Here is a 27,780-nt window from a genome sequence, read left to right as displayed (position 1 = left end):
CACTGCCAGGAGGAGGGCAGGCACTTTGCTTTCAATCTGCAGTACCTTTAACAGTGCCTGGCATAGAGAATACACCCGAGATAAAATATTATGTTGGAGGAGAAGCCAACTGAGGGATCAACCAGCCCTCTTCCTTTCCAGGTGAAGAAACCGAGGAGTGTGAAGTCAGGTTTAGAACACGGGTCTCCTGACACCAGCCCAGTACTCCTAACACCAGCTCCTGTGGCTTCCTGGGCAGGGCTGGCTACAGAAAGAACGGCCTGCCCCACCTTGGCAATTATCAGCACAGGTAGATTGTACCTGATCAGCACAGGTGAATGAATGTTGGCCCTGCTTCTGCGCCAACAGCTGAGAAGCTGAAAAAGCGGTGTGATGACACTGATGTTAACTAGAGGTGAACTAGAAAGACAGACAAAAACCGGCTTGAAAGGGGGGCCCCGGGGGAGAGTCAGGTGTGGTAGCCGGGCTGAAGAAACCTTAACCTTCAGCTGCTCTTCAAGGTCAGCGAAGAGCTGAGCAGTCTCAGCTCACACACCATCACTAAGTGGGGAGGGACTTGAGTGAATACAGATGGCGAGTAGATGCTATTGAGAAGATGAAGCTGAAAAAACCTCATCTTTCAAACTGGCTATACAACCAATTACCTGAAAAGCTACATAGAATCTCACCTAGTATTTGGAGGATGGAACAAGAAGTGGCTTTCGGAGAGCCCTTGTAGTTCCAGGATACCACTGTCGTGAGAGTGCTTCTCCTCTCCTTGGTTCTGTGAAATCTTCATACTGAAAGGGGGCCTCTAAGGAAGCCTGTGGATGCTCACAGTTCCCATCCTCATCTGTTGTTTAAATTTTACATGACATCCACTGGACCCTGGGGACCAGGACAGGTGTCACCCCTCCTCTTCTCAACACCATCAAAATCAACTCCTTAGAGAACTGCTCAGAAGCATAACCATCCCAAGGGACTAGGCGTCTAACAAGCTGGGCTTTAGACCTATGAAAGAGAACCAAGTTGGATGCCACCTTTAAAACTATCTGAATCTGCAACAAGGAGAACTAAATTGCAGGAGCCATACCCAAAAGTTTGGAGTTTTGCTCAAAGTCTGTATGTTTAACCTAAAAAGGATGAGCACAGGTTGTGTCTAAGACTTAGTCCTCCACAGAGAACCACATCGAATGGGGAGGTATATACTGTCCAAATAACTTAATAAGGATCCCTGGGAGCAATATGTGGATGCCAGGAGAGAATTAATCAGATTGGTGGGGGGCTGGGGGTTGTGAGTACTGCCAGGCGCCCTGCGGCAACACAGCACACAGAGGGAACTGAACTGCGAAGAGACCCAGATAACATACTACATCTGGCACAAAAAAGGTGGCAGGCTTCCCTGGTGGCGCAGTGGTTGAGAGTCCGCCTGCCAATGCAGGGGACACGGGTTCGTGCCCCGGTCCGGGAAGATCCCACATGCCGCGGAGCGGCTGGGCCCGTGAGCCATGGCCGTTGAGCCTGCGCATCCGGAGCCTGTGCTCCGCAACGGGAGAGGCCACAACAGTGAGAGGCCCGCGTACCGCAAAAAAAAAAAAAAAAAAAAAAAAAAGGTGGCACAGACCAGCGACACCTGTCACTTTTCACTTGCTGTGTCAAGATGGGCATTGCCCTGCGCATCACTGGGAAATGACTGAAAAGTCACATACTGCTCAGGAAAGAGAATGACCCACACAAGAGGCAGAAAACTTTGAGGGCCAAGCAGGCTATTCCAAGTGTAAGTGGCCAGAAAGGCAAAAAGGCAGGGCTACTTCACGTGACAACAAAGTGTCAGGACCTCACAAAAAGAGGGAATCAAAGGCAGGGAAACAAAAAACTGGCAGGATGTGGACGCTAACTTTGGTGTTTTGATGAAAACGCATATATGTGGCCAAACTATTATCAGAGCTTATAAACATCCCCAAGTGTTTCAAATCTTTACACTCGAGGCTCTTGGGCATGAGGGAGTCTGGGCAACGACCATTAGTGCTAACTCCCAGCTAATCTGGTGGATAGTCAAACTGATGCCGATAAGACTAAAGTTAGGGAAATTCAACTCTTCTTAGACCAAAAAGGACCGTTCAACAACTTCCCTTACTGAGACCAACTTAAAATATTTTTTAAAATTGATGATTTTTATTTAGTTCTACTGCACTTCTGCACACCCTACCTGCTCCCATTCTTAGTCTACTATGTGGCTGGGTGCACACTACATATCTGTACACTATTTGTAACGGCATGATGTGCAAAAGCATCCTCAGTCCGTTCTACCCATGTTAGCTTTGCTTCCAACTCAACTAGAGAGCACAAGACCAGAATACGGGCAGTAAAAACAAACTTGATTTTGAACCTCACGTGCACTGGTTAGCTGTCTGACTTCAAGCAAGGGAGTTGACTTCCTGACCCTCAGATTATCTCAGTCCAGTCTCTTATGACTTTGATCCCTAACCATGCTCATGCTTTTCTAGGTGGTCACCCTGACTTAGGGTCCTAGGTCTCTAATTCATCCTAACATTCCTGCCAGATTAAATGTCTAAAGCACAGCTCTAATCATGCTCTCCCCACTCAAAAAAAGTTAACTACTCATCGCTTACCGAATCAAGTCCAAACTCCTTAGTTGAACTCCTCCGCAATGCACATCCCAACGCTAAATCCCTTGACAAGCGTCGGCATATTATGGTGCTAAGAACAGAACACCAGGCTTTTGGTCTAAGGCTCTTGTCTGAGTCCTGGTTCAGCCATCAGCAGGCTCTTTGTAAGCCTTAACCGCATGACAGAGGATACCCCCATCTTACAGATTTGCTGCAAGATTATATGAAACGATCTCTACGCTTCGTATAAGATGAGGGTATTACAGTCCAGACAAAATGCGCTACGCGCCAGTCTCTGAAACTGCACACTTTCCCGGCACTGCCATCTATGGTTTTCCCCCACCTGAAATCGCCTTCAACATACACCCTGCTGCTGAAGTCCAACCTGTCTCCGGCAGCCCGGCAGGCCATGATTTCTCTGCCTTCTAAAGTCTCACGTCATCTGCTTTGTGCCACTTGTGAGGCATTGTCACCTCTCATCCCATATTGATGTCAGGCCCTGTGTGGTCACTTTACTTGCTGTGTGACCTTGGGTCACTTCTTTTCTCTGGGCCTCTGTCTTTGCATCTTGTAAAGTACAAGGTTGTGACATGGACTCCCCCAGTGATTTAATCTGTCTCTGACATTCGATGACTCTGTGATCAAAATTGTAACAGAAGTGTGGGTGGGGAAAAGCTCTCTATTTCAAACTTCCATTACTTAGGGCTGGTCGTGGGGGAGACATTTATGAGTGTGGATTCTACCCAGTGTCCTTCAGAAACACAGCCAAGGTATGGCTCCATCCATTCGGCCGAGTTACAGACATGACTTAGCTGACAACTTGGGTCCATGTGCTTTTCAGTCAGTCCTTTTCTCCTGAGCCCAGTGAGGTTCCCTTTACAGGCATTCCTTGGAGATATTGCAGGTTCGTTTCCAGACCACCACAATAAGGCAAATATCCCAATAAAGAGAATATCCCAATAAAGCATCACATGAAGTTTTTGGTTTCCCAGTACATGTAAGTTATGTTTACACTATACTGTAGTCTATTAAGTGCACAATAGCACTATGTCTAAAAAAAAACAATGTACATGCCTTCATTTAAAAATACTTTATTGCAAAAAACAAAAGTGCTAACCACCATCTGAGCCTTCGGCCAGCTGTAATCTTTTTGCTCGGGGGGGCGTCCTGCTGCTGACTGATCAGAGTGGTGGTGCTGAAACTGGGACGGCTGGGACCGTTTCTTAAAACAAGACCACAGTGCAGTTTGCTGCAGCGACTGACTCCTCCTTTCACTTGAACACTTAGAGCCACTGTAGGGTTATTAATTGGCCTAAGTTCAATATTGTGTCTCGGGAAATAGGGAGCCCCGAGGAGAGGGGGAGAGATGCGGGAAGGGCCGGTTGGAGGAACAGGCAGAACACACAAAACATTTATCAATTAACTTCACCCTCTTACGTGGGTGTGGTTCGTAGCACCCCAAAATAATTACAATGGTAACATCAAAGATCATTGATCGCAGATCACGGTAACAAATAGAATAATTGTGGAAAAGTTTGAAATACTGCAAGAATTACCAAAATGTGACACAGAGACTTGAAGTGAGTAAAAATGGTGCCGACAGACCTGCTTGACACAGGGTTGCCACGAACCTTCAGTTTGTAAAAAAAGAAAAAAGGCATTATCTGTGAAGCACAATACAGCATAGGGCAATAAAACAAGGTCTGCCTGTATTTAGAAAAATTAACCCACGGCCATGGCATTTCATGCCGTGAAATACCAGCCGTTACTCAGGCCCAGGCTGTCTTCAGGAAGGCAGCACCACCCTAAGCAGGAAAAGCCCCTTGAAGGCCTCTGCGTCAGGCAAGAGCACAGGATTCCCGGTCAGGTACCAGCCACTCTCCAGCTTCCAACACGTGCACCACAGACTTTCCCTGGTTCACACTGGAATCCCTGTCTTTGACATCTGAGAGGCAGGATTTAATCGCTGCTAAGCCACCTGCTCTTCTGGTAAAAGTTTCCCACCAAATCACTGCAGCACTTGAAGCTCCCTGAGCAAGGCCAACCTCTCTCCCCGTCCCCATTTTTGGAGAGTGGAAAAGGAGGCTGTCCAGGCACCTGAGGTCCACACTGCAGAGCACTGATCAGCCAGGGAGACACTGCGGGAACTGCGGGGACACCCCGCTGAAGGGTTGCCTTGTTCAGGTTTCCTGCATCACCCGTGGCCTCCCCATCAGCAATGTGCACACAGAACCATCAGGAAAGCACTGCTTCAGCCGATTCTGACTGAGAGAAGCCCTGGCTGTGACAAAGAGGCCAGGCCCTCCACCTGCGGACGGGTGCGGCACCACCATCCTCCCACCTGGAACTCCCTGTTCTAACTGCCACAGTGCGTCCACACGTCAGTCACTGAACTGAGAGCTCCCGGAGGACGGGCACTTGCTTCAACCTTGAACCTGCAGGGCTCCTGGGGCCGAAGCCTCACCGTCACTTCCCGTGCCCCGATCCAGGCCTTCTCTGTGTAAGTGGCACCAGCCTCCACTCACCCACTTCAGCCAGAAACCTGGAGTCACTGTGGATTCCTCCCTTTCCCTCCAGACAGCATGCCCTATTGAATTCACCTCCCAGTACAGACCGCTCTCGTCTCTGGACCTCCTTGTGCCAGCCATCATCTCTGACAAGCATTGCAATAGCAGCTTTCTAATCCTCACTGTCATCCTGCTGTAAGGCAACCTTTTTTTTTTTTTTTGCGGTACGCGGGCCTCTCACTGTTGTGGCCTCTCCTGCTGCAGAGCACAGGCTCCGGACGCGCAGGCTCAGCGGCCATGGCTCACGGGCCCAGCCGCTCCGCGGCATGTGGGATCTTCCCGGACCGGGGCACGAACCCGTGTCCCCTGCATCGGCAGGCGGACTCTCAACCACTGCGCCACCAGGGAAGCCCTGTAAGGCAACCTTTTCATATGACCTTTTGTCGTGAATATTGGATCAAACCTCTCCCCCTGCTTTAAGCCGTCCAATGGCACCCCTCTGCCTCCAAGCTCCCAGCTCTGGGATCATGTTCAATACCCCCCGTGAAGCAGCACCTCTCTTTCCAGCTTTATCACGCGCCACTCTTCTCTTTGTTCATGACGCTCAAGCCACACAGGGCTTGTTTCTTTATTCCTTCCTACTTCACAGCTGTCTGAAGCTATTCCAGTTCAAACTTATTTTCCCTTCTTTGACCTCACAACTCTTAATGCCTGGTACTCAATCATACTCTGATGGCGGCTCACGCCTTACTACTTTTCATGGTAATTCATGACCACCACCTACTCACATCATGCTTGAATGGTGTACAAAACTCTTGGCCATGTTATCTCTCGCTTAGGACTCACGAGACCATTGGTGCCAGAACTTCTCATTTTAAAGAGGATAAAACTGAAGTTTGGAGAGGCCGAGTGATCTTCCCAGAGTTCTCAGCTAGTAAGACACCAAGTGCACATTTGAACACAGGCTTCCTCACCCCTGTACAATTTCCCACTGGGTTATGCTGTGACATCTCTGTATCACCACTACAGCCCCTTCATGTGTAATCAAGCATCCATTAGTGAAGCCCCCTAACAAATCTAGCCTCGGTTAGGACATTAGGCATAAAGCAGGTGTTCTGTGTCCTCAGTGCTGGCTGGCGTAGCATCACCTCCTCAGCTGAAACATCACTTCTTCAGAAGCCCTCCCCTGACCACCCTACTTTCATAGCATTCAGCATACAATTTACTAATACTTTACTGATCTACTTAGTAGTCCTTCTACCGTTGCCTTCCCCACTAGATGGTAAGTTCCATGATGGCCAATCTCAGATGCAGGGCTTGGATGGGCAGGCCAGCACCTGGATTGTGTCAAGAAAAGAGCCCTAGTAAGGGCTGTCATGTATGGTGGTCTATACAGGCTGAGGCCAGGGTCTGGTGCCCCCTAGAGATGTGCAACTTACCGCCTGCAAACCAAACTTGGTGGTTCCTGCCCTGAGTTCAGTTTCCCCAGCTCGCTCATGGGAAGGGGGCTGACAGCAGGGGCCTCAATCCTCAGGCAGGTGCGACTCTCTTTCCCTGGATTGGGCACTCCCTGAGAGAGGTGAAGAGGTGGGAACAAAACCCGGACACACAGTGGAGGTGCGAAACAGGAGGGAGGGAAAGCCTGGCTCAGACGCAGTAGGAAGGATGCCCTGTCTCTGAACACATCATTAAGTCCCTCCATCGTTTCTTCCTCCAGTAACAAATCATCTGAAAATTTAGGTGCGTCAGTAGAATATATTCTATTCACTAATGGGATAATCAATCTACTGTCTCTTGCCTGTCTATATCTGTCTAGTCTCTAATGATATTTTCAACACCATCATCACAGTGCAGGCCATCTACTATGGTTAAAAAAGAAAAAGAACTGCACCAGAGAATGGGGATACAAAGAATTTTTAATCAAGAATTTCTGTTGAACAAAGATATTTGTGTCAGTACCAGGGACAGAGTTAATAACTGGGAGACAGACTAAGAAAACAATGGAAATGAACCTTAGAAGCAATGCCAGCTAAAAAAAAATGACAGTACTATATACGGTATGACACTCTTAGAAACTCAACAAGAAAAAAGAAACAGGATGCTTAGGGATACAAACACAACTATATTAATACAAAATGATATCAAAACCCCATCAGAATGGGGGAAGTCATGTAACGCCAGGTAGAAGGCAGAATCAGACTGGCGGAAATAAAACTGGGTTCTGTGGGGAGGGAAAAGTAAGATCTGGGGACAGAGATAGGTGAGGATGGAGGTAAAGTTAGGTGAGAAGAATACAGAAAATTACAGTGAGGCAGTTGTGGGCTCAAAACAGAGCCATACAGTTACAGTGAGTCTAAAGTTAAAGATTTCCTCTCAAGGTTGGGGCACTAGAAAGAACAGTCCTGCTGTGAGAAGGGGCTGGGCAAGAAAGCTCCAAGCTAGAGATTCTATGAAGCCTGCCAACAAGAGAGCCTGGCTCAAAGTGGGAAGGAGGACATATGTCCTGGCCAGCTAGAGGGAGGGCACCTATGTGAGGGGTCCTCCAGGCTCACGGCCCAAGCAGGCCCTGGGCTCTAGGTGTGAGGGAGGCAGACAAGCATCTCTGAGCACCTCTGCCATCAGGCACTAATGTCCTACACTGCCACCCTCCCAGGGAGCGTTGTGTGCTCACAGCCCAGAACTCAAGCCATTCAAGAAGGCGGCCATAAATATTCATGGAAAACTGCTTAACGGGTAGTTAACAGTCAGAGTCCTAAGTGTCTACTAAGATGAAATTGAACCTTCTTACAGTGCAGGAGCTAAGTACTTAGTGCATTTCATACCCAAGTATCATTTTTCCTCTTCAATATCAATTTCACAGTGGCCTTCCGAGTGTTAAGTTCTGTTTATAAACCTCCTAGGTGTAGTGTGATACAGGTAGTAGCAAAATGAATCCATCTCCTTCCACTTACTCGCTGTTCCCAGGAGAGGCTGTCTCCTCTCAGATGTGAACGCACCACAGAAAGAACCTCTGGGAACTCAGTCAAGCCCACCCCTCACTGGAAGATAAGCAGGGCAGAGTGAGACAAACTGGGTGGGGGGCTCCTGGGTGTGAACGGGGATGTGCCAACTTCTCCTCTTTTAAACGAAAGGGCTGGAAGATGATCCTTAAGACCTCCTGCTATTCCTGAACTCTGATTCTAGATCCAGGTTATAGCTGAGCTGTGCGATACTCCACATCAACTGCAGCTACCCGCTAATTTTGAAGATACACCTTGAAACTCAGAAATCTGTGGGTTTAGATGAAGGTGAGCAACAGAGGCAAATGTTTCCTGTGATTTTAAATTTTACAGAATTATTTTGTTTAATGTTATCATTAGCTGGGGGTAAACTATGATATACACATATTTGTACCCTACAGAACCAAATAAACGCTTTTCAAGCTCTATTGCATTGGGTGCTGGAAACTATTTTGCAGTGAAGGAACACATTCAAGCAATACTCAGGTAAAAAAGGCTTCTCGTTGGTCAGTAGTCCAGCTAGTTAGTATCTGAAGCCAGGTGCATCTGAGCACCTCAGTCTAAAGCTCATCCTCTTTCTCTACACTGCACTCTCTCTGCCAAGCTACCAGTAAGATACAAGGTCTTTTACGATTTCTCGTATAAATACTGCCTCATCCATTCATCTTTTAAATATTAGGGCATCCCTGCAAGTCAATTTCAGCATCTCCTCTCATTTCTCCAGGTTGCCTCTAATGTGATCTCAGCTTTCCTCATGACTACAACTGCCACCCAAAAGCTGTCCACACTCAGATATACCTCCCCAACCCAGCTGTCTCCCAAGAGCCAAGCACATCCGCACAACTGCCCTCTGGACAATGATACTCATCCTTTCTCTCCGGGATTCTTCCACAGCATCATAGCTGGTCCCCCTGTGCCTATTTTAGCCCCTACTCAATCCATTCTCCTCATTGCCATTGGAAAGATACTTCCAAAACACTCATTTGACTGTATGTACGTCCCGCTAAGCACCCTCTCATGAGACACTGTGGCCTGTGGGATGCCTTTAGCGTCTTCAGCATTCCAGGCCCTTGGTGATCTATTCCAAGAGGCCATTCCAGGCAGAGGTGTCAGGCTGTGCAAAGGGTGGGAAAGCACAAGCAGTGCTCAGGGAAGAGGGTGAAGTTTAGGGCACTAAGACCCCAACAGGCAAGTAACGGCCTCTGGCAACAATTTGACTGCAAAGAACCATCATTTGTTCATCAGCCCTGGCTGTATATTAGAAACACCTGTGGAACTTACGAAACTCCCCCTCCTGGATTCCACAGCAGACCAACTGGATCACAGTCTCTGGAGGTGGGGCCCAGATATTTGTTTTTTTTTTAATTCCACAAGTGATTCTGATGTTCTGCTACAACATTAGTTCTGCTACAACATTAGTTCTGCTAGGGTTAAGAACCACCGCTCAACAGCTTAATTAAATGGGTCACTATATAAATATGTTCAGGTACTCGTTGAAATTCAAATACCTTGTGAATTATTCATGGTTGATATCAGCCTAATACCATGTAACACTGAACGTAAAACAACGATTAGCTACACAGAGGCTCAGGGGCTACACAGTCCTTAATGTGTGAATTTATTAACCATTTTTCCTGGCTGCAAACGATAGGAGCCTTTACATTTAAGTCTACGCTCCAGCTAATGGCTTATGATAAATCACCTAGAAATCAAAGCAGAGTCTCCTCATTAACTGGATTTACATTGTTGATGCCCACAGAGTTGAAATAATAGTGGAGACTGGTTAGAAGCACGCAGATGCACACACACTACAAGGGGTGTGCTGCTGCCTGCTAATGCCTATAGCTGGGGAAAGGAGACAGCTCTGCCCTATCCCTGCTTCAGGTGTTCTTTACCTGGGGCCCACACATTCCCAACAGGCCCATGAACACAATTCGGGGGGACCTGTGAACTTAAATGGAATAAAAAAAGCACATCTTTATTTAGTTTTTACTAAATTTTAACAACTTTAACATTTTCTTCAGTTAAGAATATAGCCAAAAATTATACAAGTGAATTTATAAAACAGAAACAGACTCACAGACATAGAAGACAAACTTATGGTTATCAAAGGGGAAAGCAGGGGGAGGGATAAATTAGGAGTTTGGGATTAACAGATACACACTACTATATATAAAATAGATAAACAACAAGGTCCTACTGTATGGTACAGGGAACTATATTCAATACCTTGTAATAACCTATAATGGTAAAGAATCTGAAAAAGAGAATTATATATATATAAAATGGAATCACTTTGCTGTACACCAGAAACTAACACAACATTGTAAATCAACTATACTTCAATTTAAAAAAATAAAGAAAACAAAAGAATATAGTCAAAAACAGAGAGAATAGGAAGAACCTGTGACTCTGACACCATATTACAGTTGCTGCAGATACCATTAAATATTTACACTCACCACTACTTCAAAATGATGGTTATTATTAGATCTGCCACTAATGCATTAACCATGCCTTATATTTATCACAAACTCCTAAAATATTTTGATAATTTCAATATAATCAGTCCTTTGTAATTGTACATATTATATTTGATACATTTAAATGTTTTAAATGGAACAAAAATGGTTAAGAACCCCTGAACCTCTTTTCAAAGTGTTCTTCTTTTCTTTTCTTTTCCTGATTGCAAAATCCTGCCTCTTTACACAGCATTAATGACGACTTTCAAGGAAACCATGCTTACATTTCACCAGTCCTGCTGCATTTTCCAAGAGCGAATCAGAAACACCACTAAGTGTGCTGGTAGAGGTGGGAGGCAGATTTCAGAGACCCCCTAGGGTATGGGGCAAGGCTCTCTCCACTGGAAAACACTGCAGCTTAAGCCATAAAGTTGGTATATAAACTTTCAGGCCTTAAAACTGAAGCTTACTAGAAGACTAAGTGGCACTCTCACACTGTCTGCATCTTACTGCCCTTAACAGTCCAACACCGCCCTTTGGGAATGCAAGGATTTTGAGATGTACTTTCTGATAAGTTCCTGGGTGATGCGGATGCTGCTGGTCTGGGCACCCTGGGAATCACTATCCCTTTGCTGGTTTGAAATTTCATGATTCTCTTATGTGGCCATGAAATTATATAGCACCTGGGCCTGAAGCTGCATCTGCCTTGGTTATTTTGGGGAGCCTACTCCAGTGTGTAAGGAGCTGGCTCAAAAGGCAGTGTTTGTGCGCCCGTCTCCCCGCCTCCAGTTGCCAAAAGGGTCTCACAGGCCTCCGTTCAGAGGCACTCTTCACTGAGTTCAGCTCTCTCTGGACCCTTCCTCTCCTGAATGCAGCCACCCCAGCCTCGTGGCCCAGAAACCGCTTGTCCAACCTTTCAAGTATGAAATGCTCAGCACCGGGTGGGGATGGGAAAGGAGGAGGACAGGTGCTCAGCACTGGGTAGTGTCAAGAACTGCCAAGCCCTAGGGCAGACGGTGGACATACCAGAGTCTGGTGCCGAGAAGGCATTCAATATTTCACGATGAAGGAACAGATGCTGTAGGTGGAAAAAGAGAATGCGAAAGACAGTTTGGCTACGGAAAGGTACTGCTAATTGCTGTCATTTGTGTCAGCTATTTAATATTTATGCCCAAATTATCATGTAGCACAATGATTATGAACATCATTAAACATGTTAGACTAATTCTGCTGTAGGCTTTACTCAGCTACAAAAATAAATGCTCCACCTTCACAGTGTTTTCCCTATGCAGCTTAAAAAAATTAGACCACTACTGCCAGGCACAAACCAACAGACCTGAGCCACGAGGAAGCTGACTGCCTTAGGAATCTCACTTATGACCCACTAGCCGTAAACTAGAGCGCCAAAGGCAAGTAAAGTAAGGGGGACCATGCAGGTGTGGGTTTGACTACAGTGCACTGGAGCCTAAGCAACAGTTAAGCAGGGCAGTAAAGCTTTTCAGAAAAAGACGTGATAAAGGAACCAGGGAAACTCAGGGCAAAGCAAGTCTCTGCAACTTGCAGATAAAGGCAGTGGAAACTACGGTTCCAAGACATACTAGATAAGGGGGTTGATGCAGGATAGAGAAGTCATGCCTTTCTTGAGGGCAAAGGTCAGCGGGGGGCGGTCAGTGGCACAAGTGGGAAGCTAGCAGGAGAAGTTCCAGGGTCGATATCCATGTTCTGCTAACAGATCTATAAGGGAAGAGCTTTTCCATTCTTCGCCCTTCAACGGGGGCTCTAAGCAGGCAAGGAATATGTGTATAGGATTCTTAGACAATACAGAACTGGAGAATAAAGGGCAGCATTTGCTTTTCTATGTATTTTCTTTGATATGAAATGCAGTCTCCTATGACAAAGTAGCCAAGATGTTGAATGTGGAGCACTTCGGTTACCTGTTTCCATAATGAGCTCTAGTTCATAAAAGAGCTCTTGGCTGTTGTTTACTTTGCTGTGTCTCCGCCCTCACCATCCTCTTTCTTAGTGTAAACACACCCACGCTCCTTCCACTTCCTGCTTTTAGTCACTTCATAGCATCACCCAAAGAGGGTACAGAGTAGAACGTGAGGGAATATGGCACAGGGAAGGGCTTCACTTGACCGGACCAAAGGTTCTCCTCGGCTGCCTCCATCCCAGGTGGCCCAGGGAGCTGCCCCGGCACCAGGTTTGAGGTGGAATTCCCACCACCTTCTGCACTCTCCAGCCTCACCAGGGACCCCATGTCCAGCGGACCACACTGAGACAGACTGACACACAGGACTGTGAAGAGCGGGAGACTAGGAAAACACAGCAGTCAGCGTACAGCAGCCAAGCTGTGAGAAATCTGAGCCGGGGCTGGGGCTGGGGCCAGCAGAGGAATCGGCCCGACCCCATGAGCTTCACCTCCACCAGCAGAACCAGCACCACAATTACAAGTTGTAAGGAAGCTGCCGTCAGCTCCAAGAAACACAAAACCTTTGTAGGTGCAGTCAAATGGCACTATTCCTGCTCTCCCACATTCAGCCACACTTTCTTTTTACCTCTTTCTCACTGTATTTTTCTTTAGGGGGAATTCTCTCTCAGTCTCCTTCCCCCAGTTTCTTTTCTTTTTAAATGTATTTGTTTATTTATTTATTTTTGGCTGCATTGGGTCTTTGTTGCCGCGTGTGGGCTTTCTCTAGTTGTGGCGAGTGGGGGCTACTCTTCGTTGCAGTGCCCGGGCTTCTCTCGTTGCAGAGCACGGGCTCTAGGCATGTGGGCTTCAGTAGTTGTGGCACACGGGCTCAGTAGTTGTGGCTCGGGGGCTCTAGAGCACAGGCTCAGTAGTTGTGGTGCACGGGCTTAGGTGCTCCGTGGCATGTGGGATCATACCGGCCCAGGGATCGAACCCGTGTCCCCTGCATTGGCAGGCGGATTCTTAACCACTGCACCACGAGCGAAGTCCCTCCTTCCCTCAGTTTCATACTCAAATCTTACCTATCCCTCCAGGACTAATGAAAAGGCCATCTTCCAGGAAACCTGCCCTGAAAATCTAGCTGGAAGTAGGTGCTGCTACTTTCCTCTCCCCCCATGGAGGAAACAGAGGCAAAAAAAGCTGCATGATTTGTTGGAAGCCACTCTAGGTTAAGTTGCAGAGCCCCAGCTGGACACCCAGCCCAGCATTCTTTCTACCACACCACGTGTTCAACCATACGAGAGGCTGCTTCATAAAACAATCTGTTTCAGACTGAAGGCGTTCAAGCAAACACAGAACCAAACTCATGGCTTAGTAGATAATGTTGGTATTATCTACATGTAACTGCTGGGCTCAGAGCAAACACACAACGAATGGTCGCTCTGGTTATTTACCAAGAGCACGCTCATTCATGGGTCTCTTTAGTACAACGTCCCAAGTCTGTGCATCCTGGGATACCCACTGGGTCCCTAGACAGTTTTGAGTCCTCAAAAGAAAGACTCACTTTAATGGGCTGAAGAAAACCTAATAATGGAAAGCAAGTCAATTACTCATTACGCTGTCAGGAAAACTCGCCAGCTCTCAGAAATGTCTCTAACAAAACAAAAATTGAGAAATGCTACTCCACTCTCTCGGCCCACATAGGCTTTTGATACGGTCTTAGATCTGTCTCATCTGGGAAATCCTAGCTGAAGGTCTAAATGTACCAGCCCCACTCCCCAGGCTTCTACGGTCAGCCAAGGCATCTTCCCCACCTGCACTCCTTGAGATTTTAAGATGGCAGATGAAACCATTTTAATAGGTGAAGAGACTATAGCTGACCTCTGAGCAACAGGTTTGAACTGCATGGGAACGCTAACATGCAGAGTTTTTTTCAGTAGTAAATGCACAACTCACGGTAGGTTAAATCGGAGGCGCCGCGGATGGGGAGGGCCAGCTCTAAGTTACATGCGGACGTTCAAACCTGTGCCCCTAAACCCCATGTTGTTCAAGAGTCAACTGTACACTTATATTGAACTTCTGCAATAGCAGCTTCAGGCCGAAAATCGGCTACCTTCTGGAGAAGATCACTGGATCCTTCTGCTAGAGTGCTGGGTCAGAGAGTAACCAAGATCTTATTCTAACAGTTCCTATTGACTACTCACCCCCTGCCCTCTCTCAAGACCTTTTGACATAGCACAGATATAAATGGCCAAGAGGTAACAAAATAGGAAACCTATGTAACAGGGCTAATCAAAATTCACAATAGTCAATATCAGTTCTGTCTTACTACGTGATCGCATCTAAAACTTCAGTCTACCCTTCTGCTGACAACATGAGGCAGATCAGGTAACACTCCTTCACCCACTTTACAGGCACAATAACGGGTACAAAGCAGAAGTAATTTATCCAAAGCCAGCGTTTCCTTGGCAACGTCCCACGTTGCTCCTTCCCCCTCCACTGCCAAGCCCAGCAGAGGGTGTGGCACTGAACACTTCCCACAGGTTAGAGCCCACGTGCCCTTCAACAGGGGTGGCGCGTCAACGTGGGCAAGAACCCAAGAATTAGAGTTCAACTTCCGAGTCGGGAATCTTTAACCCTTACTTGAGTGCCTACAAACCTCTCAGCATCAAGAAGGGGAGGGAAAAACCATGATGATTGGCATAGAAGTATATGAAAACAGCTCCTTGACACTCAGAGGGACACCCAGCACACCGAGAACAAAGGGCAGCGTTTGTGCTGGAATGTGTGGAAGAGACCGCCACTAGTCTGAAACTTCAGAGAAGGGAAAGATCCAAGAGGGCTGAGACCTTAGAGAAAGACCCCCAGAGAATCTTGTCAAATGTCAGTGTTGACAGCCTTAAGGTGGATCTTGACCAAGAGCTGGAAGTTTGCAGCAACAGAAGAGAAGCGCAGAGACAGGAATTAGCTGTGCGATGGGTTCAGGGGACGGGGACTGGAGAGCTGAACCAAAGACAATTTTGAGGGTACAAGGTAATTATGTAAAAACCTTGCCCTCTGAGGGAAAAGAACCTCCGTCAGAACAAACTTCCTTTTTTGTCAAAAATTCAAAACAGCGTCTCCCCACGAGCAAAGGGACTGTTTTAATGCAAACAATTGACTTTGGGGAGATTTTGGGTTCTGAATATTTGCAGGCTTTGGGGGGTTGGGTAACGTAATTAAAGCAATACTCAAATATTCCCAGCACCAGAACTGGCTTGCTGTTTTACTCTTTAAAAAAATACATTCCAGGGCTTCCCTGGTGGCGCAGTGGTTGAGAGTCCGCCTGCCGATGCAGGGGACACAGGTTTGTGCCCCAGTCCAGGAGGATCCCACATGGTGCGGAGCGGCTGGGCCCATAAGCCATGGCCGCTGAGCCTGCACGTCCGGAGCCTGTGCTCCGCAATGGGAGAGGCCACAACAATGAGAGGCCCGTGTACCACACACACACAAAAAAAACCAAAAATACATTCCAGGATTTCCTTTAGTAATCTTAAATGCTGAGATCTGGCTCTTTTCAGTAATGGTTGTGAGAAGTCCCTCATCAGTTGCACAAATCCCAAATGGTTAAGTATTTTTAGTGCTATTTTTAGTGTCCTTTATCAAGATCCACACGCATTCTAAATTTTAAGTTAAATACTGTACTGGAGCAGCAGGTGTGCCCAGGGAGAGGGAAGTCCAGCTTCCTGGGAGGAAGTTACCAGTTATCTTTGAGGGTACATGCAGCCACAGCGTGTTCTCTCTCAACTACTAGAGCCCTCCTCCCTGCGCCCCCCCGCCATAAGCAAGCACTGTCTCGCCATAAGCAAGCACTGTCTACAGAAGGAAATGCTCCCGTTGGAAGCAGCACATTTTCCTTCTCTGGTCTGAGTGCCATGATTGTGCTCCATCCCATATTCATCAAACGCTGATCTGGAGCATATTAACATTCTTGTTGATACCATGGTCACCTCCAGTCCGGGAAGTACTACAGGCTCCACGACTGGGAGCTTAGCTGGCCAACCTGCTCAGCAACCACAACTTGGTGCACTTTGCTGAGCCATGTTCAGGCTTCTTGACTAGTGGAGAAGGGACATAGGGAAAGGGCCAAAGATGGGAGGCATCAGGCAGTGGGCAAGGCCTTCAGAACCCAGGAAAGCAAGATCAGAGAGCGGGGCAACCTTGAGCTTGAGATGGGCCCTACTGCCCAGCTGCTGAAATGTTTCTTCTTCAATCCCCTTCTCTTCTTGCTTCATTTCTTTGCTGTCCCTGACTCTCAGTTCCTAGCCCGGGATCTAGTCCTATATGAACTCAAGTCTTAAACCCTTTCTTTTTAAATCCTTGTTTTATATTCAATGAAGCTTAAATTTATAAATCTAGCTTACGACTTGGAGAAACCCTCTCTTTTAAATAAAAACGTAGATTTATATGCATATTGGTTAGCCTGTGTGATACTGAATTCTTCTCCAGGTGGTGCGTACCTATTGAAATACAAACAAACCTTTCTGGACAGGATTCTTCGCAACATAACATTATTCACAGCTGCCCCCCTGTCCTCATGCCACCTGTCTCAACCTCATTTTATCAGGTCTAGTATGATAGTATCAAATGATATCACCTAAGAAATGTAGTTCCTGTTCACCTTCTTCTCTAAAATAACATCTCTAAATCTGCTTTCCACCTTTTATTAATTCGGGGGGGGGGTAACAGACAGCTTTACTGAGATATAATTCAAATACCATACGATTCTCCCATTTAAAGTGTACAATTCAATGGTTTTTAGTATGTTCACAGAGTTGTGTAAGCATCACCGAAATAAACTTTAGGATTCTGTCGTCACTCCATAAAGAAGCTCCCTGCCCATTATCAGTCACTTCCCACCAGTCCCCCTAACTCTAGGCATCCACTAATCTACTCTCTGTCTCTACGGGTCTCCCTGTTCTGAACTTTCATGTGACTGGGAACCATATATGACCTTTTGACTGGCTTCTTTCATTTAGCATAATGTTTTCAAAGTTCATCCATGTTGCAGCACATGTCACTCCCTTTTATGGCCACACAATATTCTGCTATATGGATACACCACTTTTGTTTATTCATTTTTCGGCTGGAGGACATCTGGGTTGTTGCTACTTTTTGGCCATCATAGGTAAATAGAAATATTCATGTACAGTGTTTAGTGTGGACATGTTTTAATTTTTCTTGTATTATAACAGTAGCTTTGTGGGTTTGTCTGAAGGACAGGCACTGAAAATCCCCTTTACTTTGAGCTGATCAGAATCTAACTGTTGTGTCAAAAGATGAGAGATAGCATACTATTGAGGAACAATCCCAATCGCTTTATTCCCCAGTGAGTTATGTTTAGTGACTTTTTTAATCAGCTAAAATGGAGTAAAAATTCCTTAATTCTGAGATGTTTTATCTGACAAATAAAACAGTACACCTTTTACTTCAAATATTTATCAAATAAAACACTAAAAAAACTGATACCCCTTGCAGTCGACTGATTTGCAGTCTAGCACCTAAAAAATACCAAAACATTGAATTTTCAATTTTGGAAAATTCAAGTATCTCTTAACAGAGCATTCGATCTGGGGAGTTTAGTATGACTATTTAGGTAGTGCCTTTGTTTTGGTTTTTTGCATCTGACCTCAAATACGAGTTCAAGTGGGCTGCTTTAAGAGTGGTTTCCTTCAGTCACTCACATCCTTTTGCTTGATGATACTTCTACCCTTTTTAGTCTACCTTCCTTATGCCAGGAGGAACTTTACATTTCCATGTAGCATCTTCCTTTAAAAGTTACATTGATTGAAAACTTATGTCCACACAAAAACCTGCACAAGGATATTTCTAGCAGCTTTATTCATAATTGCCAAAACTTGGAAGCAACCAAGATGTCCTTCAGCAGGTGAATGCATAAACTGTAGTACAACCAGAAAATGGAATATTAATCAGCGCTAAAAGGAAATGAACTATCAAGCCATGAAAAGACACGGAGGAAACTGAAATGCATATTACTAAGCGAAGGAAGCCGATCTGAAAAGGCTTCATACTGTATGATTCCAACTCTATGACATTCTGGAAAAGATAAAACTATGGAGATAGTCAGAAGATCAGTGGTTGGCAGGGTTGGGGGGGATGAGTAGATGAAGCAGAGAGGTCTACTTAGGACAGTGAAACTACTCTATACAACACCATAATGACGGATACATGTTATTATACATTTGTTCAAACCCACAGAGTATACAACACCAAGCACGAACGCCAAGTGTGAACCTTAAAGTAAACTATGAACTTTGATTACGTAGTTATGACAAGTCAATATAGGTTCATCAGTTGTAACAAACGGACCACTCTGGTGGGTGATGTGGATAAAGAGGGAGGCCATACATGTGTGGGGACAGAGGATATATGGGAAATCTCTGTACCTTCCTTTCAATCTTGTTGTGAAACTAAAATTGCTCTTTAAAAAAGTCTTAAAGATAAAAGACGTTGATATTTTAATTTCTTAGATTGTTCATTCCTTGTACAGTTTAGAACTCATTTCTCTGAGAAAAGTCTCACATTCATCATATGACTCAATCTGATGTCCACCTTGGTCAAGCACAAGGAACGGTGGGCCTGAGGTCAGCCTTAGTTCATATCAACACACACACACACACACACACACACACACACCCTGGGCAGATCTGCGGGTCTGACTGTGGCCCAGGGAGCTGGCCTTTCCACTGAAGCTTAGAAGGAGCCGTGGGCTTGGGGTCTGGTACCATGGGGCCTCAGTACAAATTCAATGCAGGGCTTAACAAGTCCCCTCTCCTCCCTGGCACTCAATTTCATCTTCTGTAAAATAAACGAGTTAGACGGGAAAATATCTAAGCATCCTTGCGGCTGTCAGTCTGATTCTCTCTCTCTCCGGGTCTCTCTATCCCACCTACGACAAGCGCAAGGGAGCCTGGGTGAGTGAGGGTCTGTGGCCACCGGCCAGGTGGAGGTGTCAGGTCCACAGAGATGTGACACCAATGACTGTCTTCAACACCACATGCCAGATCACCAAGTGCACCTGCCGCGGTGCCCTTGGAAAATGCTGCAGGGTTGTCACCACCCCCTTATTCATCTGTCCCTTGAGAGACAGTCATCTCATCTGGCCGCCCACCTGCCTTTGCAGCAACTGGGCATCAGTTAGCTGACGGCACACACGGCAGGTTCCGGTACATGCGACTTATTCCTATCCCAGGGATTCCCCCAGGCACATCTACATTATGAGAGATACTACAAAATCCACATGTAATTCATCTAACATGTCAGTACCTATCATGTGCTAGGACAAAAGGAGTCTTAGCAATCAAGGGAAAAGGCCTCGAACAGTTCAACTTCCTGCTACCACATCTACCAACCTTCCTGCGGCATCAGCACCCAGCGCTTCTCCTCCCTTTCCCTAACAACTGGAAAATCCTACCTTCTTGGAGGTAAATTTCATCATCTGAGCTCTAGATCCCAGCCCCATGTCCAGAATTCCACTCTACCGGTTATCCCCTTTCTCTGTCTCCCAAACCCCTCCCAGCTGGCAACCTCTCTCCCCCAACTAGCTCCTTCCCATCAGCATTTTAACATTCTGAAATCATTTACCAGAAAACACACACACACACACACACACACACACGCTCCTCTTCAGCAGCGTGGAGGATGGACTTGGGAGTTAAAAAAAAGAAACACAGGCAAGACTGAGGCCCATTCAGAGACTGCAGCAGTGACCCAAATGGAATATGAGGCCCTGAACTCAAGCTGTGGTGGCAGAAATCGAAGGCATTAGACTCGAGTTACATTTGAAAGTTGTGACATATATGACGTTTTCTCTCTCCGATACTAAGTATATTTTAATAGTTTTTTGAATCATAGCTGAGAAGTAGGGTAACACTTTAAATAAAGTGATAGGCCACGGAGATAGATATTTTTAGGCAGGAGAATCTTTGGTCAGCCATCTAATCAATATTACATAGTTACTTGTCTACTCTGAGAATTTAGAGGGCTGCTGTCATCTCCAGGGCTGAAAACTTTGGTACCCAGAGCATTCCTGTAGGCCCACATAGAAGTTGCCCACATACACAGAGATGGGGCACGTCAAGTGCGCAGAGACATGACGAGAACAGGGAAGAGCAAAGAATATATTTGCCTGACACCCACTGCTGGCTCCGCACTCATAGTACATACATGGGAATCCACCAAGGATGAATTATCACCTGCTCTACGGTCATCCACAGAGAGCAGTCCAGGTGTCCAACAGGTCTCCCGGCAGACACTGTCATTCAGCAACCATGAAAACTTCCCATGAGATGGAGCAAATTCATTAGTACAAGCCCAGCATCCCTGCAGAAGTTCAGCTAGAAACGCAGGTCCTCAAGATTCAGTCATAGAAGGAGGCACAGAAGGAGAAGAGAACAGCAGGAGCCCTGGAGCAGCAGCAGGAGAACTGGTTCCAGCACTAGTTCTGCCACTCATGAGCTTGGTGACTCTGGCCAAGCCCCTCAAGGTCTCAGCTCTCAACAGCCCATCCCTCCACACTCCTTGAGTTTCAAGTGAGGAGCCATGAGATAGGGAGATTTTTAAAAGGCCTGAAAACTAAAGGGCAACATAAATGTGAGTGTCAGAAAGAATGTTAAAGATCATTTTGAGCATTTGGGGCAGAGCAATGGAAAGCAAGTGCATAAAGTCTTAGATGCACAGGACTGCCCTGCCTGTTTCAGGTTGTTCCAGACTCCTAACCAACATCCGGTCAAGGCAGTAACCCACTCAGTGCATTGCCCAATCAGCACAGTACTGCACACCCCCAGCCCAGCTGTGCCAAACAAAACTCCTACACACATTTCCAACTGCCCCCAAGAAGGAGGCATAAACCCCATCACCTGTAAGAAGGGGTGATCATCACACTCTACAGGTTCTTCTTCAGACCAGATCTTCAAATGCTCAGTTTCCTCGGGGTTAGATCTGAGAACTTTTCTCAACAATCTCTCCCACGATGACATCATCCACTCCCAAGGCTTTAAGTCCCACCTATAGGCAAAGACCTCTCACCTCCATCGTAGACTCAATTACTAGATAGCTTTATTTGGATGTCAGGGGTGGGGGATCCTGAATGAAACAGTTCCCAAATAAACTCATTTTCAACCCTTCAGAGTGTCTCTCCTAACTCCCTTCCCCCATCTTCCTGGTCTCATCAGATAGAACTTCTATCTACCCAGTTTCCCAAGCCAGAAACCCAAGAATCATCTTTTCCGGGGACGCAGGGTATCAAAGTGGTCAAGAGCACAGGGTTTGGAATTCGGGGGCCCGGGTTCATATCATCTCTGCCAACTGCTTGCTATGTGCCTTAGGCAAGATGCATGACTTCTGTGGTTCCGCTGACAAACCTATAAAATTTAGTTAGTGCTGCAATAATGATTAAGTAATGCTCATACATCACTTACGGTCTTAAGGAACATTCCGTGTTGTTATCATGCCTATCGATAAAGTAGGGAAATATTTTTGAGATACACTAATAAACTCTTCTCTTTTACATTTCTTTTACATGGCATTCTCCTTCCTCAACTCAAAGGATTAATTTGTCTCGGGGGGATTAGGATTGTTATAACAGGAAGGCGAAGACAAAGGAAAAGTGCCCAAGTTCACCTTCTGACTGTCAGAACATGATTTACGAGTATGTTAATTGTCTTGGTAGCATGGTAATTGTCTTGAAGTTCCGTCTGCTGCTGTGGAGAAATGAACTAAAAGTGTGTTAAATTTCCATTCCAAAATCAAGAGCCAGGCCTGGGGGAAAGTGAACATCAGTTTCAATGTAAATCACAGACAAAGAGAACTCAGGATGTGAAGTGAGGGGAACCGGGAGAGGCTTCTGATGCGATGAGAAGAGCCTGGAGGAAGGCACACAGTGGCACCAAGGGAGGCAGGCAGTGTCATTTCTAACCTGGGCTCTTTACCCCCCACTTCCGGCCTTAGGGGAACCGTGGACCAGCCTAAGGAAGAAGCCAAGCCTCAAGGGGAAAGCCCAGGTTCAGCTTTGGTATCCTTGATTTAAGACTGACAGCATGCCAGGACTGGTGGAGGAGGAAAGGGGTGAATCATAGGATGATGATGACGGAAAGCAGAATTTGCTTCTTATTCCTCAAAACTTAGAAGTGTCTTCCAGATGACTTCTTCAAGAGCAAACCACTCATTCTCTTCTTACAGACTTCCTAAGTGAGAAACTCTGCAGTGTTTTGTGAAACAGTCACTTTGGCTTAGTACCATGATAGCAAGGACATCTTTGATTAGTTCTAAAAACAATGCATCATCAGCCCAACTCAGAGAGAGAGAGGAAAGAGCACAGGAGAACAGGAAAACCTGGATGCTAAAATGGACACTGCCACCTAGCAACGTGATCTGGACAGGGCCTACAACCACGGTGGGTGAGTCTGCAACATACTTCACAATGGTTGTACCTAACTGTGATCATCGTCCAGGCCACAGTGTGGATGTATTTTGGTTGACTCATCAGTCATCACAGCAAGAAACTATTAGTAAATTTCTATTGATGCAGCCCCCAAGTATTTATATCCCAGGAGAACAGGAGATGGCCACGGACTCCTTCTCTGGTCACTCTGGATCTACACTCTGGGCTTAATTACGGATGCCGCATTTCATGGGGTACACTGAAAAATTGGAATATACTCAAAGGAAGTCAATCAGAATTCTGAACCGTCACATGAGGAACACTAGCCAGACCAGGAAGAGTCTAACTTAGAGGAGAAAAGACTAAAGTGCATTCCCAGACCAATGTGTTCTGGTGGCTGCTCCAAAACGAGGGTGGGAGTAAGTGACAGCAGGATATCTGCTCACCTCTGAGTTTCAAACAGTGGAATGAGGGAGACTAGAAGTTTCCAGAAAGACTGGGTACCATAACACTGAAGATGCTGAAAAGGAACCCCTATCCCAGAAGATTTGACCTCAAAAGCCTTCCAGCTCCAAGAAGGGAACTGTTAGTTATTCTATGTATTTCATGAACATATACTCTGCAAAATAAAATAAGAATATCTACAAATACAAGGAAGTAAAATGAACAGCATTGTAGAAATGACAACCTCATACAACTGGGAAGAAAAATCTCTGCTTTGGATTGCTGAGCTAGAATTCCTACACATCAGGCAATTATGATGGATCAATATGTGCAATGATAAATGGAATAAAACTCTAGGAGCCCAACGACCCAGTGGGGAAGCAAAACCAACTGGAGTGAGCATATATCGATCCCCAATATCTTAACTGAAGACTGGTACTCCACATTTAAGCTAAACGCAGCTAGACTCCACACAGTTCACACACCTATATTAACAGGTCCCCAGTAACCTCTCAGTAACCACACCGTTAGGGGTACAGTACTGCTAGCTACTAAGTATAACTAATCAGAAGCCGCTGGATACTAGGATGTCCCCCTGCTCTTCATCCCTCTCTTACTAGGTACAAGGCATTTTCTTCTTCTTCTTTTTCTAAAATTTATTTATTTTACTTTTGGCTGCATTGGGTCTTCATTGCTGCATGTGGGCTTTCTCTAGTTGCCACGAGCAGGGGCTACTCTTCGTTGAGGTGCGCAGGCTTCTCATTGTGGTGGCTTCTCTTGTTGTGGAGCACGGGCTCTAGGCACGTGGGCTTCAGTAGTTGTGGCAGGCGGGCTCAGTAGCTGTGGCTCGCGGGCTCTAGAGGGCAGGCTCAGTAGTTGTGGTGCACAGGCTTACTTGCTCCATGGCATGTGGGATCTTCCCGGACCAGGGCTCGAACCCATGTGCCCTGCATTGGCAGGCGGATTCTTAACCACTGTGCCACCGGGGAAGCCCTACACAGCATTTTCTAAAAAGACATCCCACACTTCTAAGTACTCTTGGTACTGGCTCTTCTGAAGAACGTTAATTCCCTTTTTAAACAAAAGGGACACCTTTTTAAAAGCAAGTCATTGACCATGAGGCATTTTCTTCTCTAGTTCTGGGAATACAGAGGACCGAATTAATTTCCATCACCTTTTGGCTGTAGGTGCCCCTCCTCTGGCTTCCCAAATCATTGATCTATGATGGGGACAGGAGCCAGGTGGACTCAAAAGCATTTGCTTTTAAATCTGCCCACTGTGCTTCTAAAGGACATAAACACAGGGCCTTCTCCTGGACGTGCTGCATGGCCTGCAGGCTTTCTACAACGTTACCTGTGCACAGAAGAGTCCCTTCACTTCCCAACACTCTGCTGTTGACAAAGACCAGGTGGATCGCCTGAGTTACACAGGCGGTTTCAGCAAAGTTCTCAACACGCTTCACTCAGACAGCACGTGGAAGTGTTTATATCACCACCTGAGCACCATCTGATTAACTCAACCTCTGGGGGTGAGGCCTGGCCATGGCTAGTTTGGAACCTCCCTAGAGATTCTCCTGTGCAGCCAGGGTTGAGAATCACGGCAGGAAAAGCTAGGCATCTGCTATATTTGGAGGATCCTCTACCTTCTAACAGGCTTTCAAATTCTGTAACTTCTTTCCTTGATCAAAGTTCACTCTCAGAGTCTTAATTCATACTGAGATGCTAAAAGCAACCAAGCAGAGCTTAAAGACTAAGGAGACAATTAAAGCTTGTGACACGGACTCTTCTTGTGAGCACCAGCTCTGAATCCCCCAAATCACAGAGACTCATCTATTCTAAAAATTTCCCAAACGCCTGTCAAAGACTTACTCCTTTCTGAATCAGTTGTAGAGCTTCTTAAAGAGATAATTTGGTTTCACCCCTTAAATTCTGGTTCAGTAAAGCAGGTGTGTGTGTGTGTGTGTGTGTGTGTGTGTGTGTGGCGGGGGGGCGGGGGGGGATTCTCTCCATGGTTCTGAAGTGGAGTCATCTGGGGTAACCTCTGCTTACTCCCGCCATGGGCAAGGCCAGTACTAAAATTCAATTCTAACAATTTATCTCCATTATAAAGGACCTCCCCAAGGCTTTCTTCTTTTTCTTTTTTGAGACAAAACACTGTCCACTGTTACATGAGAACCTATGTTCTGATGTAATCAGAAAGCTACTAAAAGAGCAGTGCTCTTTAACTCAGTCTAGGAAAGTGACACTGATAGAGGAATAATGGCCATGTTTTCCTTATATGTCTCCTATGATGGGGATGGCTTGCACTGAGCCAGCCACCTTCTCTCACCTTCTTTCCACGGTAGCACACCAATAAGAACTACGGGGCCAGGGGACAGATTTCCTCTGGGGACCATGAACTAGTCCACAAAGACAACTGCATTTATGGGTGTAGACACTGCCCTGGACGCGAAACTAGTCCTCTCTTTTCCCCTATTAGGAAAACTGTGAGCAAGTGCCCCCTGAAATATGTATTCATAAATTACTTTCTGTGCTACTGTACTAATACACTGTGCATATTATAAGAGATACACCAACAGAATTTTAAACCTTAAAAGACTGTGAAAAATAAAGTTCTAATATTTTCTTCCCACATGCCAGTGAATCTTCCAAAAACCAATGTGCCCGAGCAGACCGTTGCTCTAACCAACTGATGCACCACCGCAGCGACCAGAAGTGACCGAGTCTCACTTCCATCCACTTGGGAAAAGCCGTGCTTTGTTTTTGTTTTTTTTTTTTCACATCTTTATTGGGGTATAATTGCTTTACAATGGTGTGTTAGTTTCTGCTTTATAACAAAGTGAATCAGTTATACATATACATATGTTCCCATATTTCTTCCCTCTTGAGTCTCCCTCCCTCCCACCCTCCCTATCCCACCCCTCCAGGCGGTCACAAAGCACCGAGCTGATCTCCCTGTGCTATGCGGCTGCTTCCCACTAGCTATCTACCTTACGTTTGTTAGTGTATATATGTCCATGCCTCTCTCTCGCTTTGTCACAGCTCACCCTTCCCCCCACCCATATCCTCAAGTCCATTCTCCAGTAGGTCTGTGTCTTTACTCCTGTCTTACCCCTAGGTTCTTCACGACATTTACTTTTCTTAAATTCCATATATATGTGTTAGCATATAGTATTTGTCTTTCTCTTTGTGACTTACTTCACTCTGTATGACAGACTCTAGGTCTATCCACCTCATTACAAATAGCTCAATTTCGTTTCTTTTTATGGCTGAGTAATATTGCATTGTATATATGTGCCACAACTTCTTTATCCATTCACCCGATGAAGTTTCCATCTCCGGGCTATTGTAAATAGAGCTGCAATGAACATTTTGGTACATGACTCTTTTTGAATTATGGTTTTCTCAGGGTATATGCCCAGTACCGGGATTGCTGGGTTATATGGTAGTTCTATTTGTAGTTTTTTAAGGAACCTCCATACTGTTCTCCATAGTGGCTGTACCAATTCACATTCCCACCAGCAGTGCAGGAGTGTTCCCTTTTCTCCACACCCTCTCCAGCATTTATTGTTTCTAGATTTTCTGATGATGGCCATTCTGACCGGTGTGAGATGATACCTCATTGTACTTTTGATTTGCATTTCCCTAATGATTAATGATGTTGAGCATTCTTTCATGTGTTTGTTGGCAGTCTGTATATCTTCTTTGGAGAAATGTCTGTTTAGGTCTCCTGCCCATTTTTGGATTGGGTTGTTTGTTTTTTTGTTATTGAGCTGCCAGACACTATAAAACTCTTAGAGGAAAACATAGGCAGAACACTCTTTGACATAAATCACAGCAAGATCCTTGTTGACCCACCTCCTAGAGAAATGGAAATAGAAACAAAAATAAACGAATGGGACCTAATAAACTTCAAAGCTTTTGCACAGCAAAGGAAACCATAAACAAGACCAAAAGACAACCCTCAGAATGGGAGAAAATATTTGCAAATGAAGCAACTGACAAAGGATTAATTTCCAAAATTTACAAGCAGCTCATGCAGCTCAATAACAAAAAAAACAAACAACCCAATCCAAAAATGGGGAAAACTGTTTTTCCGGCCTCCACCACATGCTCAGTTAGTGATATCAGGCAGGCTGTCTCTCAAGCAACTGCCTATTAAAGCAATCGAATAATCACTTGGTTCCTGCAGTGTATTGTATTACTTTCCTTTTGCTTAAGCTTACAGATTCCATCACCGAAGGGCAGTGGTGTCCACATTCTAACACTGTTCTAGGAGCTGCTGAGCGAGTAACAAACAGTGCAACTTCACTTTAAGTTCAAAACTCAAAGCTGTTGGTTTTCTGTATATGACAAAAAATAGGTTTAGACCTAGTGCCACTGAGGCTGTATTTCCTCTAGACAGAT

The 27,780-nt window shown here is 45.8% G+C and overlaps 1 protein-coding gene across 3 annotated transcripts in view; it reads right to left on the bottom strand.

Moving 5' to 3' along the window:
- MYO5B (myosin VB) overlaps positions 1-27,780 on the bottom strand; it is a 387,764-nt gene that overhangs the window by 167,523 nt on the left and 192,461 nt on the right. The gene's annotated exons all lie outside the window — the stretch shown is intronic.

Source organism: Lagenorhynchus albirostris, chromosome 14 (assembly GCF_949774975.1).
Source record: "Lagenorhynchus albirostris chromosome 14, mLagAlb1.1, whole genome shotgun sequence".
Lineage (NCBI taxonomy): Eukaryota > Metazoa > Chordata > Mammalia > Artiodactyla > Delphinidae > Lagenorhynchus > Lagenorhynchus albirostris.
The sequence above is the reverse complement of the archived record's forward strand: the minus strand, read 5'-3'. Positions and strand labels throughout refer to the sequence as shown.